Here is an 18904-nt window from a genome sequence, read left to right on the forward strand (position 1 = left end):
TATTTGTTGCTACATTTGTGGGAAGGCTCATCGTTTGTGGAGTTTTGTCTTTAGAACTTTTGGGATTCCGTGGGTTCTCCCAAGATCAGTTGCAGATTTCCTTTTTGTTTGGTGGAATTGGTTGGGGAAGCACTCATCTAACATTTGGAATTTAGTTCCGTTGTGTTTGATGTGGTGTATTTGGAAGGAACGTAACTGGTGGACCTTTGAAGACTTGGATAGATCTGATGACCAATTGCTTGTTTCTTTACTTGTTCCCTTTTTGATTGGTCTAGGGCTTGGATACTCACATTTAGTGAATCTCTTCCTTTGTTCCTTAGCTCTCTTCTTCTTCCCTTTTTTTTTTTTGTTTTTTTTTTTGTTTTTTTGGTAATCTTTGATATGCTTTGTGCTTCTTTGCATAAAGCAGTTCTTTTGAATATATATCTTTCTTACTTATAAAAAAAAAAAAAAAAAAAAAAAAAAAAGAAAGAAAGAAGAAGAGAAAATTCTAATTCTAATGAAATTCTTTGGGTTATGAATTTACTACTACTACGGACCTACTGAGCTACCTTTAATAGTTAGTTAGTTCAAATGTACAAATTAATCTCTCTAATGCATCATTCAATTTTTTTTTGTTGTTGTGGGTGGGCCGGGGGGGGGGGGGGGGGGTGGTGAGGGGAGGGGGGAGAAATAAACAAAACTGTTCCTTTGATCCTCCATTGAGCATTCTCAACTTTTTGATGAAGAAAAGGGAAAAAGGAATAAAGAAAATACAGTCTGTGCTTCACGTTGAAGTCTTGATCCTTCCAATTTTTCAGGACCAACTGCAACCTATATGGTAAACAATGGTTGCAGGATTTCATGTGGTTTTTAAGATTTTGGGTCAATGTAGATCCTTGAATAAAAGTCACTCGATTGTCAACCGTCATTTGTAGCTGAACAATGAACATACATCTCTTGTAAATTTGTTCTTAAGCCTAATATTGCATTAAATAGAGATGGTCAAATTTTCTTACTTATCAACCAAATTAGAGGGTAATGAATTATTGAATCTCATAAATGATGAGTTTTGTCTCCCTTAAGACGTAATAAATCTCTTTGTCTATGTGGGAATTAAATTTAAATGATCTCAAGCAATAAGGAGAAATATAATGGAAATATTCCAAGGCAAATATGGAAAATCCACCATAATAAAATAGAGATTACAATACTCAAATTTATGCTCACCACAAAACTTTGGGAGCTAGTGAAATCATCACAACAGCAAAATCTTCATTTTGAATATATTTTCACTCATGTCAGCTAGCCACCTATGTCACGAGTTAGGCGAAGAATCTTCTTGTTGCACCTACATCATTGCACAAGTTTACTTGTCTTTGTCTTTTAAAGTGACAACAAATCTTCCCTCTAGCAAACTCTAATAATCCTTTGGTGAATCTCCATTTGCCACCATTAAAATAGTTCCCATAACTTTATTTCTCTAGAACATGAATGGAAATCACATTTAAACGCATATTCAAAACATGTCACACATCCTTCAAGGTTAGGGTGTATTTAGTGTTACACTCAACAAAAATATTAATAATTCCCACAATGTCAGCAAAATTGTCATTGTCACACATCCTTCAAAGTTTCCTACTTTTTATGAACTAAATAGCTCATTTCTTGAAGTGGCATGGTAGGATATAGCTAAGTCAATCACCCATTTAACACAAAGATCAGTAAAATTGCAACATTCATCATCTCCTACAAAAAATAATTAACACATAATGTGACAACAATAGTATTCTGATCATCCACCTTGTTCTGATTTTTCTCATCCTTCTATTTGTTTTTCCAAGCTTTGTAGTTTCTCTTAATGTGACATTCTTTGTTATAGTTGAAACACTTGAGTTTCACTTTTGACTCTAATCAACTTTTGGATTTAACGCACTCCTAAGAACTTTTACTTCTCCTCGTGTTTTTTGTGACAAGAGTTTGTGCATTATCCTTACCCACGTCATTTCTTCTAATTTTTTTATCAAACAAACTATCATTAAACATTGCAAGTTGTAACACATCTTTCAGAGCATAGTTTCTAGGTGACACTACCAAAGTCTTCCAACTATTAGATAAGGAATTTAGAAGCAATAAAACTTGCAATTTATTATCCATAAGAAGGTACATTGACATAAATGTTGCACCAAGTTTCTATAAAGCATTGAACTATTCCTCTCACTCTTCAATATTAATTAATAAAAGAAAATGTACTATTGGGTCTTCCATGGGCTTTATCATACATTGCCAAGGTGAGAATTAGATGATGATTTTGTGAGTACCTAAGTTATCCTAAAAGTAAAAATAACTTGTTATTGGTTTCATTTCCATTAATTCAGAAGTTTGAAGAAAATGGGAGTCATACCATCAAGTCTTGGGGCCTTTAGGGGCACCATATGTTTTAAGGAATGCATCCACTTCAGACCTAGTAAAAACTCCAGTCAAGAAAGAATTCATATATGGGGTCACCACCCACGGAGTGAATTGTATAACTGCTTCAATTTGACTCGGGTGAGAGGAAAAGAAGAGGTTCTGGTAATAGTTGAGAAACAGGACAGAAATGGAATCAACTTTCGAGCACAACCTACCATTGTCATTCTGGAGTTCAATAATTCTATTTCTCCGAAATATATGAGACGCCCTACTATGGAAGTGTCCTGTGTTCTTGTCTCCAGATTGCGCCCAATGCACTTGTGACCGTTGGTGCCACAGCTTTTCTTCCTATGAGAGTAGAGACCCGACTTCATTTTTTAATTGCACCACTCATTCGAAACTACCACCTCCTAAAGCCGCCTCTTCAACCTTCTGTAACAATTTCTTCTTGTCGATTAGAGTCTTTGTGATATTGTAGAAAATTGTTTTTGACAAACTCTGATCTTCCCTTTGACTTGAGCCATAGGTGAACCACTGTTGTTTGTCCTCCATGCCAATTTTATTGAGACAGCTCTCAATCTCCAACCAAGCTTGTTTGAACCTCCATGGTTTGGACCTTCTCTCTGGAATCCCTAGGGGATAGATTACAATGGGCTTGTGATTGGATGACCAACATTCGAGAGCCATCACCTTTGAGGCCAGGAAAGAGGACACACACTCATTTGTTCCTGAAGCCCTATCCAAGCATTCCCAAATTGTAACATTACATGGGTAATTTTTATACCAAGTAAATTTACATCCCACGTACCCCAGATCAACAAAACCACATTGATCAATGGCCTCTCGGAAGATGTGAATCTGCTGATGAGGTTGTATATAACCACCAAACTTTTCATGAGCCTTGGCGATCTTATTGAAGTCCCCCGCACATAACTAAGGCACAGAAAAACGACGATGAAGACAGGGATGGAGCCAGAACTTGAAGTTAGAGGGGCAGTTTTATTGTTAGTTATATGCAGTCGCTTCGGCTTTTGGCTCTATTGCTTAGCTGGCAAAGGTTTTCTTTTATTAATTTTGGTGTGTGTCCTGGTATGTGTGTAGAGTGTCTTTTGTTGGTAAGGACAATTATTTTGTTTAAAGTTTTTTAGAGGGTTAAGTTGTTTGTTTTTGGTAAAATTGGTTGATTAGTTTCAGTTTTTTTTTTTTTAAAAGCTTTGCTACTGCCTATTGGTGATTTTTGTTGTTGGGCTAATATTTTGGGCTTGTATATATATATATATATTTTTTTTTTTTTTTTTAGATCTACAAAATTTTTTTACAAATTTTTGTTGTGATTAGTGATTATTAGTAAATAAAAAAGTGATGTAAGTGGTGGACCCAGATGTAAACTAGAAAGAATTTGCTACCTCAATAATCTATAAAAATGTTGTAAAAAAGTTTGTAACTATAGCATTTTTCCTATAATGATCAATAAGGGGGACAAAATGTAATTTTATTGAGGAAGTTGCTAAAATTAGTACCTAAATATATAGTTAAATAATTATACTATTTAAAAAAAAATTAGGGGGGGCCATTCCCCCCCCCCCCCCCGGTCTATGAATGGCTCCGTCCATGTCGTTGACCATCATGTAGTCCCTTAGCGAAGTGTAATTTCCTCCCAGTTTTTTCAATGGGGTGTTCAAGTAAAAGCCTTCAGCTTGTGCAAGTGCAGTGATCCCTTTAGCCTCTTTTTTTTTTTTTTTTTTTTAATTTATTTTAATTTATTTTATTATTATTTTTATTTATTTATTTTTTATGGTAAACTTGGAAGAGTATCATTCCAACTTGAAATTGAATTACAACAGAGCAAGGAAACAAGCAATAAACAACAAGAGAAATTACAACAAATCATCCCTGAGAATTTGCTAAATGGGGGGGGGGGGGGTGACACCCTTCCATATCTGAGTTTGGCCCGTGAGTTTAGCTTCCCTGGCTAACGTATGGGCTGCTCTGTTGCCGTCCCTTTTCAAGTGCATGAAGGAATAACATGAGAAGGAGTGCAAAGAAGACTTGATATCATGAAGGATATGACCAACCTCACCACCTAAGTCTCTTGAGGTTAGAGATTGAATCACTGATAGAGCGACTGACTCAAAGATGGCTCGAGAAATCTGCATCTCTGAAGCGAAAACGCCTCAATCACCTCGGCAAAAAAGTCTGATGGGAGGGGTTTTCTTAAAGCTCCGATGGGGTTGCCTGAGCAGTCTTTGATGATTACACCTATGCAAGAGTTCCTCCCTTTATCTGAAGTTGCTCCATCTACATTAACCTTAAAGAAGCCTAGTTGGGGGGGGGGGGGATTTATGGTGGGGAGTAGGTTGCGTTAAGGGGGGATTTATGCAGGCATTGTTGAAATCAAGTAAGACTCTTCTTGCTGATTCCCACACTTGCAATGGAGGGATACCTACATCGTTGTGGATGGCTTGGTTCCTATTTCCCCAAATGGTCCAAGTAGTCATGAAGAAGATATCCAGCTCCCTGAAGGTCCCTTTCTCGATGAATTGGCCTGCGATGTCAATAATGTCCAATTCAATTGCTGTAATGTCCATTGGGCAGTCCTACCACAAAGCCCAAGTTTGTCTTGCATGATTACAATGCAGAAGGGCGTGAGAAGTGGATTCCATACTTTTATTACATAAAGGACAAACCCAGGAGAGTTCAAACCTCTGTAGCAGAGATTGTACATGGTGGGAAGTCCGTTCATGCAGGCACGCTAAGCAAAAATTTTGACCTTAGGTGGGACTTTGAGCTGCCAGATTTTCTTCCAAAAAGGTGGGTCTGAGCGGTTAGATGTGCTTTCCCCCGACTCATATTGTTCAACCGCCTTAGTAGCAACGTAATAGGCACTCTTGATAGTGAAAGATCCACTTTTCTTCCCCAACTAGATTAGACTATCCTCCGGAAGATTGTAGCTAATAGGAATTCTAAGGATGGTGTTAGCTTCAAATGGAAGAAATAGGGACTTTACAAGGTTTGGTTTCCACCATTTGATATCTTCATCTATGAGTGAGGACACCATTGGGAAGTTGTTGAAAGATTTTTTTGGGGGGGGGGGGGGGAGGGGGGAGATCACCTTATGGGTGGTTGGAATTGGGAGCCATCTATCCTCCCAAATATGGATCCTTTTGTTGTTTCCCACCCTCCACCGGGTGCCTTTTCTTATAATCTTCAGATTGTTATGGATACTCCTCCACGCGTAACTTAGGTTGCTGCCTTTCTTAGAGTTCAGGACATCATCGTGGGGAAAGTATTTTGCTTTGTAAACCCATGACACTAAGGAGTTGGGATTTGAGAGAATTTGCCACCCTTGCTTGGCTAATAATGCCAAGTTGAAGGCTTGGAGATTTCGAAATCCCATACCATCAAAGAGCTTGGATTTGCACATCTTCTTCCAACTTACCCAATGCCAATTTTGTTTCTTGATTCCTTTGGCCCCACCAAAAATTTCTCATCATTCGTTCAAGGTCATCACATAGTGTTTAAGGTAATTGGAAGAAGCTCATGGTATACGTTGGAATGGCTTAAGCAACGACCTTGATTAGAATTTCTCTACCCTCGATAAAGAGAAGCTTTCCTTCCAGCCATCTAGCTTCTTCCCCACCCTCTCTTTAATTTCAACAAACACTTGATTTTTTGATTTCCTTATTAACGAAGGGAGACTGAGGTATTTCTTATGCCTAATGTCTTGCATTGGACCAAGAATCCTCAGGATCTCTTCTTTAACCTCAAAGGGAGTGTTCGGACTAAAAAAGACCGATGACTTGTCTGCGTTGATTTTCTGACCCAAGGCCTTTTCATAGGCTTTAAGGATGTCGATTAACTCCATGCATTCCGAAGTGTTTGCCTTGCAAAACAGCAAACTGTCATCTGCGAAAAAAAGGTGGGTGATTGTAGGGCAACCCCTATAGATGGACATGCCATTAAGTGATTGGTACCTAGCTGCTTGGTGGATGAGTAGAAAGACCCTCAACACAAAGGAGGAAAAGTCCAGGGGAAGATGGGTCGCCTTGGTGAAGGCCTCTAGAGGGGGTGATGTTGCCATAGGCCTTACCACTGATGATCACTGGGTATGAGACTGAAGAGATGTACTGCATGATAAGGTTAACCCATTTCCTGTCAAAACCCATTTTTTCAATGACACCCTTGACGAAGCCCCATTCCACCCAATCAAACACCTTATTCATATCTAGTTTAATGGACATGAAGCTCTCCTTGCTTTCGGTTTTGTGGTTCAAGTAGTGCATGAGCTCAAATGCAACCAATACGTTGTTTGTGATTAACCTTTATGAGGTAAAGGCACTTTGGTTCTTTGTGATAACATGGGGAGGATGACTTTAAGGTGGTTGGCCAGAACCTTGGAGATAAGCTTGTACTCTACATTAGATAAACTAATTGGCCGAAACTCTATCATTCTAGTGGGGTTGTTGGATTTTGGAATAAGGGAGATGTTGGTTTTGTTGAGTTCTGCTATAAACATATTGAGGTTAAGCACATCCAGTACCATGGTGGTGACATTAGAACCCATAAAGCTCCAATATTTATGAAAGAAAATGGCAGACATACCGTCAGGTCCCAGGGCCTTGGTACGGTGGAGTTGCTGGAGAGCTCTTGTGACTTCTTCACTGGTGAAGGTTTTGGTGAGCTCGGTATTCATCTCCGCTGTTACTCGTGTAGGGATGGCATTGGTGATCTCCTGGATACCACTTGGTGAGATAGTAGTGTAGATTTTCTCAAAGTAGGCTAGTGCAGTAGCCTAGATACTGTCCTTGTCATCACACCATTTGCCTTCATCGTTCCACAAGCCCAAAATAGTGTTCTTCTTCCTTCTGTCAAAAGCTCTAGCATGGAAGAATTTTGTATTTCTGTCTCCCTCTCTATACCAATGAATTTTGCTGCGTTGATGTCATAAAATGATAAAATCTCCTCACTATCTAGAAGGTCATTAATTTCTTTCCTGATTTCATTGATTGTTACTCCATGAGAGCCATCGTGATCTTGGGCAGTGAGGTTGTTGAGAGCTTTCCTCTTTTCATGAATTTTCCTTGGGATGTTTCCAATCACACTTTTATTCCATGTAGTTAATTCTGATGTGCAACGACTAAGGTTGGAAGAAATTCCTTCAGGAGTATTCAATGAGTTGCCCCTATTCCAAAGCAACTTCAATGATCTCTTGACAGCCTTCTCTCTTTGCCCACATGACTTCAAAATGGCAAGCGGCGTTTTCTAGTTGGAGGCAAGGAGCATGAGTCCGTAATTCTTAGGAGGCAATAGTCTGAGGTGGACTCAACCAAGTGGTGGACCTTGGCATCCTTAAAGAGACTGAGCCATTTTGAGTTGGCAAAGGCTCTGTCCAGTTGAAGGTAGACTCTGTTGCTACCTTCTTGCATATTGCACCACGTAAATTTTGAACCTGAGAAGCTAAGGTCTTGGAAGCCACAAGCATTCACGGCATCAAGGAAGCCTTCCATTTGCCTTTGCGATCCCTGGGCTCCACCTAATTTTTCAGACACAGATAAAATTTCATTAAAATCTCCGCAACAAAACTAGGGTAAAGAATATTGGGCATTTAGATAAGTGAGAAGGGTTCGGGATTCCTTCCTCATATGGGGTTCTAGGTGGCCATAAAAACCAATAAATCTCCATTTGATCAGTGATGGTGGAATCGATGTGGCGTTAAGAGAAGGATATGATTTCTAAGTTGATTTCCTTTGACCAGAGAAGGGCTAAGCCTCCACTTCGGCCTTGACTAGGGACAATTAGGTCATTAGAAAACCCCAAATTGAATTTAATTTTCTCCATATGCTTTACCTTTGATTTAGTCTCCACCAAGATGACGATATAAGGATTCCATCGTCGCATGTAGTTAGGCAACGTAAACACTGTCTGAGGGTTCCCAATTTCTCGGCAGTTCCAATATATGGAATTCATTATTCTCGGCATTGCTGCCTAGTAGCCATCGCCGATCTGACTGGTGAGGCAACTAAGCTTGTAGGGGGGCTTACGCAATGCCTTTTTGGGGGATGATTTTCTTCTAACTCAACTGAGAAGTCCAACTTACCTGGCCTTTTGGACCTTGACAGGTTCTCATTTGATTGCATAGAGACTCCCTGGGCCTGTTTCCTTTTTTCCCAAGCTATCCTTTTCTAGTTACCTTTGCCTTTGGGCTGCTTGGTTTGGCTTGGGCCTGATGGGAATTTGAGATTTTCTACGGGGGTTATAATCTCAGTGATGGGCTTTAGAGAACTAGTGATCTCTTGGGCCTTGTGGAGGGGTGAACTGGGAAGGCCCACAAGTGAGGACTCATCTCTGGCATCTCTACCCGAGGCTCCTATATTGTGTTGATCACGTGGGGGGCCCTCCAATCTAGGCAACATGTCAATGTTTTCTGTCGGGTTACGTCCCTGATTTCCCACTGTTTGTGAGGTTGTCCCTTTGAGCCCACCAACCACCTCGAGCACTATGCCTTTTTCGTTATGATTTCAAATTTGAATTTCTATCCTTGCTAGTCGCTCTGAATCCGGGCTCGATGAGGCTACCATCACCGGCGTTGATCTGTCACTTAATTTTCCTGATCGCTCTTCATTGAAACTCCAACTATTTTGGGATTTGGATTTTTCGGAGCTACCCTTTTGGTTTCCACATATTGTTTGGGAGAGTTAGGAGTGAAGGGGTGGTTTAGACAGTGTTTTTCATCATGACCGAGCCATCCACATTGGTAGCAGAAGGTGGGGGGCCTCTCATACTTGAAGGTGACCTAAGTCTTCCCTCCTTCAAGATTTACTATGTTGCCTCCTCTTTAGAGAGGTTTGTTGGATGGTAAATCGACATGGATTCTCATGAATCGTGCTTGTTCGAATAACCATGACTGCTTATCGGTCTCAATGTAACGACCCAAGCTGTTCCCTAGGTCTTTTCCAACATCCTTAGACAAGTTCTCAAAAGGGAGGCCCCAAATCTGAACCCAAAAGGGCGAATGGGCAAAGTCTATGTTGGAGATTAAGAGGCCTTTCCTCCATCTGCACAGGAGCAGTAAGTTATTGTCGAAATTCCAAGGGCTGTTTCTCTCAACCCATTCCATCTAATATTCTAAGGTGAACTTGAACTGGAAGATATCATTTCCAACATCTACTATTCTTAGAACAGAACCCATTTTCTAGGCAGCTCTGAGGGTGCTCTTTAAGGCCCGTTGGTTTTGATGCCTGTTAAAAAGGAGCTTGCCAAAGAGAGGTCGAAGGTGAAGGTTATGGGGATTGGAGGTGAGCACAGAGGGGTGTTTGTAGAGATAGTGAAAGGAAGAGCCGTTAGGAAGGGAGGGAGGACTCGAGGGATGGTCGAGAGGAAGGGGCTCCTACATGGGGAGAGTATAATTCATTTCAGCCTCTTTCTTCTTTGCATATAGTTCACTCTCTGCAAATTGTTGGCAGGCATAGAAATTTGCGTATGCACTTGCCTTCTGTGCCTTAGCAGCTTTCTGTGCCTCATACAGAACTGCTTCTGCTGCTTTTTGTTTCTTGCACAGTTCCCAATTTGATTGTTGCACCTATATCATCAATGTTTCACATATTAACAAAAAAAATAAAAATCCATTCCTTATCATGGGTTTTTGGATTGTATAGAAGACTTGTAAGATCCAAATATAAACATAAAATCATAAAGTGAACCAATTTACTAACATAACATAGCAACTAGTATTATCATGCATATTTTCTTTATCTTATTTTTTTATTAGAAGTAGAAGCATGTTTTGTTTATTTTTTGAAGTAAAATTTTGTATTCTTTATCAGATAATATCAATCTCAATATTAATGGATGAGTGATTTCCAAAGACAGGATTGGAATCAGTCATATTATAATTCAAAAAGATATACAATTATTAAATTCATACAAACTATGAAACTGGTAAATGTTGAAGCTTACTTCCCCACATTAAATATAAAAAAGATATCTTAATGTATTCTAAGTTGTCCTACAAAATGATATATTAAGGAAGTATCATTCAATTACTAATTACATTTTAGTGAAGTGATATTGTAATGTCCCAGCCCTTAAAAAAAAAGAAAAAAAGAAGAAGTAAAGTGGCGGATTTTTTGAGAAGCCTACGTGACCCCCACATACCCCACTCCCCTCAACCACACAATCTCACCAATATCATCTCATGTCTCACCCTCTTGGCCGGTCAATTAGCTAGGGTCCTCTCCACTTTTTCTTTTCCTTTTTTTTTTTTTTTTTTTTTTTTTTTTTTTTTTTTTTTTTTTTTTTTTTTTTCTCTCAAACACAACACACACACTCCTCTCTCACACTCCCTCACTCTCCCACCGGTACATCTCCTCACCACCACCTCCACCATCATTTTTCCGGCAAAGTTTATCGGAAAACTCCATAGGAAAAAGCTAAGGCTCACTCATCTCTATTATTTGAGGTAATAATTTCTAATCTTTTTGGTGGGTTTATATGCTTTTGCTTGAGGTTCTTTAATCTAAGTTTTGATAATGATATCCATGTGATTTATGAGTTTTGGAAGTGATATTCATGTGTTTATATGTATGGGTTTTGTCTTGGTGGAATTATTTGATGAGTGGGTTTATAGTTTTTACAATGGTGGTTATATAAGTGGTGAAGATTTGAGGGTTTTGGCTTTTTAATATGAAATAGATAGTGAATATAATTTTTATTGATTATTTGGAGCTAGATAAAGATTCTAATTGTTGTCTTGGAGAATATTATGATTTTGGTGTCATGGGTCTCTTGATGATATTATATAAATCTTGTGGGAACTACTCATAAGGTGTTGAGGTTTTGATGTTAGAGATAATACCTTGAATGATTTATGAGTATAATGGGAGTCTATACCTTGTAAATTAGTTGAGAAACCTTGGAAGTGGAATACATTATTTTTGAGGTTAAATGCTACACTTGCCTAATTAATTGCTTAGTTAGCAATCTCTAATTCATAGCTAAATGCAATGTCAAGCTTTATGTTTATTGTAATAGGTTTGCTTGGTATTGTTTAGGTTCTAGCTAATCTCATTTGGAGCTTGGAAAATTAGGCTTTTGTGGGTTGCGAGGTAAGTGGCTTCTTAATGGGATTTTTAAAATGGAATAATTATTGCACTAAAGTATTATATGGTTAAACCCATTTTGGAACATTATTCATGGTTTTCCTAAAATGTAATATGTGTACTATTATTGTTAATCATTTATGCAAAACGCATGAAGCATTGAAAGTGCATCATATTTCTTATTGCATATGGGGAAATGCATGATTTGTTAGCATGGAAAAGACTAGCATCTTTGATTAAATTTTTGAGAATAGATTTTATGGATTTATTGCATTATTTGCAAAATATAAAGATGTTTATCTTGACCTATGTTAGTTGGGAAGTTAATACAAAATCTTTTTGAAAATAAATGAGTTGAAGGCTTTGAGAACCTTGTGAATATCTTGACTATTCAAATATTTTATGAAACTACTTGGAAGTGAATTACATATTTTGAATTAAAGGTAATTTGTGAGCTCTTTATATTCTACCCATGTGTTATGACATATGATTACCTAGCTAGATACTATAGTCTTTGTGACATTAGTATCTTAGCACCCATCTTTGTGATGGTTATTGAGTTTCGTCTTTGTGACAGTGATGAGTTTCGTCTTTGTGACGGAATATTTAGTTTTGACTGTATGTCAGCGATGAGTTCTATCTTTGTAACACCAGATTAGTTCTGTCTTTGTGACGGCAGATTAGTTCTATCTTTGTAACGGCATTGTCATGTGGCCTTGGGTTTGAAATTGTATTGTTATTGCTCACAAAATATAGTATGTAGTTTCATACGAGCATTTTGAGAAGTTTTATGCTGTATCATTTTAATCATTCTTGTCATATTATTTTTGGAAATGGTTTTGTAGAATTTATTTGGAAATTCTCAAATTAGAACATGCTTTGTAAACTATTCATCATCATGAAACTTGCATTTCCCCTACCCCCATTAATTATGCTACTTACTGGGCTCTGTCTCATCTAATTCTTTTACAAACTTTTTTAGAGTAGGCAACAATCATTTTGAGATAGGTTTTTGTGGCAAGCAGTAGTTAGACTAACTACTGATGGAGGCTGGACTTCTGTAACGGTGATATTTAGATGATGTACATCCTAGAGTAGGCTTGGCAAATTCTTTTGTATCTAATAGTAGTGGTGATGACTTTATTCCCACTATTGGGACAAGCTGATGATACTTACTGGGCTCTGTCTCATCTAATTCTTTTATAAACTTTTTTAGAGTAGGCAACGATCATTTTGAGACAGGTTTTTGTGGCTAACAGTAGTTAGACTAACTGCTGATAGAGGCTGGACTTCTGTGACAGTGATATTTAGATGATGTACATCCTAGAGTAGGTTTGGCAAATTCTTTTGTATTTAATGGTAGTGGTGATGACTTTATTCCCACTGATGGGACAAGCTGATAATATGTAATTATATTTATTCAGACCTCCACTCTTTTGTGGCCAATGGTCCTTATAATTATTGTATAGAGCTCTGACTTACTTTGGGAGTATCTTTAATGAAATTATTATGAAAATTCTTGATATTAGTACTTGGTATGGACTATTTGGATTGATTTGTCAAAAAGGAAAAATATACAGGTACCTTATTTCTCATGCTTTGGATGTCACGCCCCAAAACCAAAAGAGTCCAAAGTATGAGAAAAATATCTCAAAGGTATCTATATATTTTTCCTTTTTGAAAATTTATTGCAAATAATTCATGTCAAGTACTAACATCAAGAATTATCATCATAATTTCATTAACAATACTCCTAAAGTAAGTCAGAACTCTATGCAATAATTACAATTACCATTAGCTACAAAAGAATGGAGGTCTGAATAAATATAATTACATATCATCAACTTGTCCCATCAGTGGGAATAAAAGCCATCACCACTATTAAATACAAAAGAATAAGTCAAGCCTATTTTATGATGTACATCTAAAGATCACCATAACAAAAGTCCAGCCTCCATTAATAGTTAGTCTAACTACTGCTAGTCACAAAAACCTGTCTCAAAACGATAGTTGCCTACTCTGAAAAAGTTTGTAAAAAAATGGGATGAGACAGAGCCTAGTAAATAGCATAATTAATGGGGGTGGGGGAAATGCAAGTTTCATGATGATGAGCAATTTACAAAACGTGTTATAATTTGGAAATTTCCATTAGGATCATGCAAATCCATTTTTCTTAATAAATTGACAAGAATGATTAAAAGAATATAGCACCAAGCTTTCTCAAAATATTTCAACATGAATCTATATACAATTTACTGTGAGCTATCAAAACACCCTTTCAAAACCTGAAAATCCAACCCAAGGCCACATGACAAGTTGCCATAAAGACGTTAGGTATGCCATAAAGACATCAAGTTATGCCACGAAGACATCGGTTATACCACGAAGATATCAAGTTATGCCACGAAGACATCAATTATACCACGAAGACATCAATCCGCCACAAAGACAAGGTGCCAAGGTACAAATGTCACAAAGACTATGGCATCTGGCTAGGTAATCACCAGGTAATCACATGTCACAGCTCAAGGGTAAAAACATAAAGAGCTCACAGTTTACATGAAATTAAAACACAATTCAATTTCAAGTAGTTTCACAAAAACCTTTGAAATACCCAATATATTCACAAGATTCTCAAGTTTTCAAAAATCATTTCTTGTGTATAAGATTTTCTATCAATTTTCCAAATATCACAAGTCAAGACAAAACATCTTTAGAATTTGCAAATAATGCAATAAATCCATAAAATCCATTCCCAAGAATTTTATAAAAGATGCTTATCTTTTCCATGCTAACAAATCATGCATTTCCCCATATACATTACCAAGTATGATGCACTATTCATAAATAACCATATACATTTAAGGTTACGACACAATAGTTTTTAGGAAAATATAGTTTCCATAAGTAGTTTCCAAAAACGTGTTTAACCCAAAAACAACGTTTATGCAACATGATTATTTTCCAAAAATCCCATTAAAAAGCTAGGAGATAAGCTAGAACCTAAACAATATCAAGCAAACCTATCACAATAAGCATAAAGCTTGAAATTGTATCTAGCTACAAATTAATTAGGCAAGCCTAAGTATTTAACCTCACATGTAATGTATCCTACTTCCAAAGTTACCCAACAATTTAATTTACAAGGCATAGACTCTCATTTATAAACTTATAAAGTCATTCAAGATATTATCTCTAACATCAAAACCTCAACAACTTATAAGTACTTCCCACAAGATTTATACCACGTCAACAAGAGACCCATGATACCAAAAACCATAATATCCTCCAATACAAACAATTTGAATCTTTAACTAGCTCCAAATAATTTGTAAAAATTATATTCACCATTTATTTCATATTAAAAAGCCAAAACCCCCAAATCTTCACCACTTAGACAATCACCATTGTAAAAACTATAAACTTAGTCATCAAATAATTCCACCAATACAAAACTCATACATATAAATACATGACTATCACTTCCAAAGCTCATAAATCACATTAATATTATTATCAAAGCTTAGATAAATGGAACTTCTAGCAAAAGCATAAAACGCATCAAAAAGATTAGAAATCTTTACCTCAAGTAAAAGGGATGAAGATGCTTAGAGGTTCCTAAGAATTTTCCGGTGACCTTGCCAGAAAAATGATGTGGAGATGGTGGTATGGAGTAGGTACCGAGGGAGAGTGTGAGGGAGTGATAGAGACGAGTGTTTGAGAGAAAATGAAAAGAAAAAGAGAACAAAGTAAGAAGAAGAGTGCTAGTTGGCCAAAGAGGGAGGGAGAGATATTTTGAGAGAAATGAGTGGTGGGGAATTAAGGGGGTAGGTGGGGTCACATGTGAGCCATAAAATTCTGACTTTTTTTTTTTTTTTTTTTGGGTGTACCTAGGGCGTTACATTGGACCCTTTTGGATTTGGGGTGTGATAGATATTAAGTCTTTATCTTTAGAAATCAGAGTGTGTGGGAACCCCTCCCAACTGTAGCTCTATCTATAAGCCCTATTAATCCTCTTTCTTTACTTGAAACATAAACCATCCAAATTTTCACATGATTGAAGGAGAAACTCATAAACTAACACATCAAAAACACAAAAAACCAAAGGCAAAACAAGATTATAGTAGTGTCACATCCTTAGTCTCATACTCCACAACTACCTTGCTTAGCAATTCTACCCTAAGTTTCTCAGTCTGATTCAATGCCTTCTTCTTCTCCACCTTAGTTAGCAACTTAGCCTCCCTTAGGGCCACTAAAAGTTCAAAAACGTGTATAAACACCTTTGAACGTTTAGACCCCCAAATTACAAATTACCAATTCAAGCTTTATATCAAACAATTAATGTGCGGAACATGAACAAAAGCTTAATACAGAATTGATAAACAATCTAAGCCAATTAAAATCACATTCACAGCAGAAAATAAAAGGCAAAGATAAAGGGAAGAGAGATGCAAACACAAGGACAACACACGATGTGTTATCAAAGAGGAAACCGAAGCCCTCGGCGTAAAACCTCTCCGCCGCCCTCCAAGCGGTCAATAATCCACTAGAAAATGTAGTTGGAATACATGAACAGCAATAGACCCTCCAAGCCTAATCTACCCGATGTACCTAAGCCCTCCAAGCTTCTTGCTCCAACGAGCTTGCGCCGAACCTTTTTCTTTTCTAGCTTCCCGGATTCCGCTACTTGACCATAGCATCAACCAATGTAGATTGATTCCTTCCTAACTGCTTCCCAAAGCACCAAATAAACCTTCTCACAGATATGGGTATGGTGAGAAAAGGATTTGGCCAAGAACCTCTCAAGGATGTATCAATGGAGAGGAAGAGAGTAGAGGAATTTGAAGAGTCTCTTAGGTGAAGATTGTGGATGAATCAATCTTGTTTTTCTCTAGGGTTTCTCTCTCAAAATTCTCTTTGGAGGCTTTCTTTCAATCGTGGGTTAAAGGGGTATTTATACTGGAGTGGAGAGGAATGTGAAACGTCAGGTTTTAGCAAAACAGGGGTGGCTCGCGGCTTGACCTCGCGGCTTGACCAAGTCGCGAGATCCAGTCGCGAGTTAACCGTATGGCCAGTTGTCCTGTTTTGTCCTGTACTGCTCCAGCTAGCATGACTATTCATCTTCCAGCATGCTTGGCACGTGTGCAGCTTCTGGTAGCTTGCAGCCGCGAGTCCACCCGCGAGTTCCAGCCGCGACACTCTGTTTTCTTGCACACTCTTGAGCAATCTTCACTCTATCTCACTCACTACCCTTACAACAAACCCACCTAGATACAGGTTACTAAATGCTGAATTACAAGCAAATTTGGCACGGAATAAAGCCAATTAGATGGTTGAATAAATTCAACCTTACAATCTCCCCCTTTGGCTATTCCGTGACAAAACCCTAAAACAGACTCTAGACTTAACATGTGAGTTGGGAACAGTTGAACAAAACTCACTCACACCTAACTCTAGAAGCTGTGAAGCACTTGAATCATATGAACATAAACTCCTGAAATACAACAATACACCATGATCATTGTAAGCAGAAAATTATAAATGCATATGAAACAGGCAATATGAGATCAAGCAAAGATGGAGTTAATAAACAAACCATGGCTTGATCAACCAAGTGAACACCACAAGGTAGTGATCACAGTGCTCATTCTCACTTGGAATGAACACAAGAACATACAAGTTAACAAGCACAAGGCAAGACACTTGTATGCTCAACACTCAACCAATGCATAGCACACAAGGCATATGCATCTAGGAACAATCCTACAAGGGCACAAGAGTGACAGTACATAAATCAAAATGCAAGACATTTATCATTAAAGTACTGATTTCAACATAGCATAAAGGCTGCAATAAGCAAGGCACATACCATAAAGCCTACAAACTATGCATAAAACATTAACCCTAAAAGCTTACAAAAGCACATGGGTACAAACCACAAAATACTGAATATAAACTTAAACAATATAAACTAAAAGTGCTTAAAGTTTCTTCCCTTCAAAGTGATGAGAGGCTGTGATGCACTTGGAACATATATACTTGTAACCTGAAACACTTGCACAAAACACATTAGACCTTCAAGGTAAAGCAAGTAATAAAAGGATAAGTATAATGTAACAAGTAAATTGCGATCAAGTAAACATGATGTGAAACATGTGAGCAACTTGATCAAACACCAAAACAGTCATATAGAAATGACTACAATGATCACATAACAAAACAATTGATCATCCGAACATGCATTCAAAGAAGCACAATAGCATAAGGAAGTATGCATGTCCAAAACAAAAACATGATGCGAAGAGAATCACAAAACATAACTCAAAGCACCATAAAGCCTGTGCTTGTTCAAAACAAAGTTTTCTTATTATCTCAATGTCTTCTCCCCCTTGGTATATGCATCTCCCCAATGGAATATCTCTCCCCCTACAAATGTGCATGAGAAATAGAATTTCTCCCCCTAAGGATGTGCACAAGAGTTATATAGAAATGACAAAACACTCCGACATACTCATTAGAGTATACTCTCCCCCTTTTTGTCAGGAATAGACAAAGGGTCAAGGAGAAACGAGGGCAAGAGATGAAGGTACGAACAATGCCAATGATGCATGAGGGGAAAATGAAATTTTTTTTTTTTTTTTTTTTGAAAACAACTTTGAAAATAACCCTCAATATGCAAAACACGACATTTTCGCGACTGAGTTAAGTCGCCAGGGCAAGCCGCCAAAACGCTCAAAGACAAAATTTTGAAAAATTTTCTAAGTGTTTTTCGCGACTGGAGGGTCTACCCGCGAGGGAGTCGCGAGCTGAGCCGCCAAAATCTCTGAGTAACCCTCGCGACTGGACCTTCCACTCGCGAACAAGTTGCCAAAAATGACTCGCGAAGACGCGACTGAGTCTCGCGACTTGACTTACCCGCGACTGAGTCGCCAAAACAGGGCAAAACAGGGTTTCTTGAAAAATTTCAGATTTTTTTTTTTTTTTTTTTTTTTAACAAAATACTTTCCAAAAACACCTAAAACACTCAAAAATCTTTTTGCGCTTGAATTAACAAAGATTGAGCATGTGAAAACACATTTCATCAAGTACAATCACACAAATGAATATGGCATTTATTGAACATAAACTTGTGTGTTGTGTGTGGATATCAACAATGAAATAGTCCTTAGTCTAATGTGAAGTTTCAATGATCAATTCAACCAAGGCATACACAATTAGCACTAGATCAAGTGATCCATCTCAATTATAGAAATATGTATATATGACCTCCCACAAAACTTGATAACATATCTTGGAGCTTTACATTTGACTCCATAACATTTGATCATTTTGATCTCTTGAGACAATCACCTCTCATTGTGAGAGTGATATTTGATATTTCACTTTAATGAACAAGCCTTTGGCTTTTTGAATAA

The 18904-nt window shown here is 37.7% G+C and overlaps 1 pseudogene; it reads right to left on the minus strand.

The window, feature by feature from the left end:
* Positions 1 to 2781: 2781 nt before the first annotated feature.
* Positions 2782 to 18904, minus strand: part of LOC126728118 (flotillin-like protein 2) — a 35150-nt pseudogene continuing 19027 nt past the window's right edge.

The sequence above is a fragment of the Quercus robur genome, chromosome 5, assembly GCF_932294415.1.
Source record: "Quercus robur chromosome 5, dhQueRobu3.1, whole genome shotgun sequence".
Classification (NCBI taxonomy): domain Eukaryota; kingdom Viridiplantae; phylum Streptophyta; class Magnoliopsida; order Fagales; family Fagaceae; genus Quercus; species Quercus robur.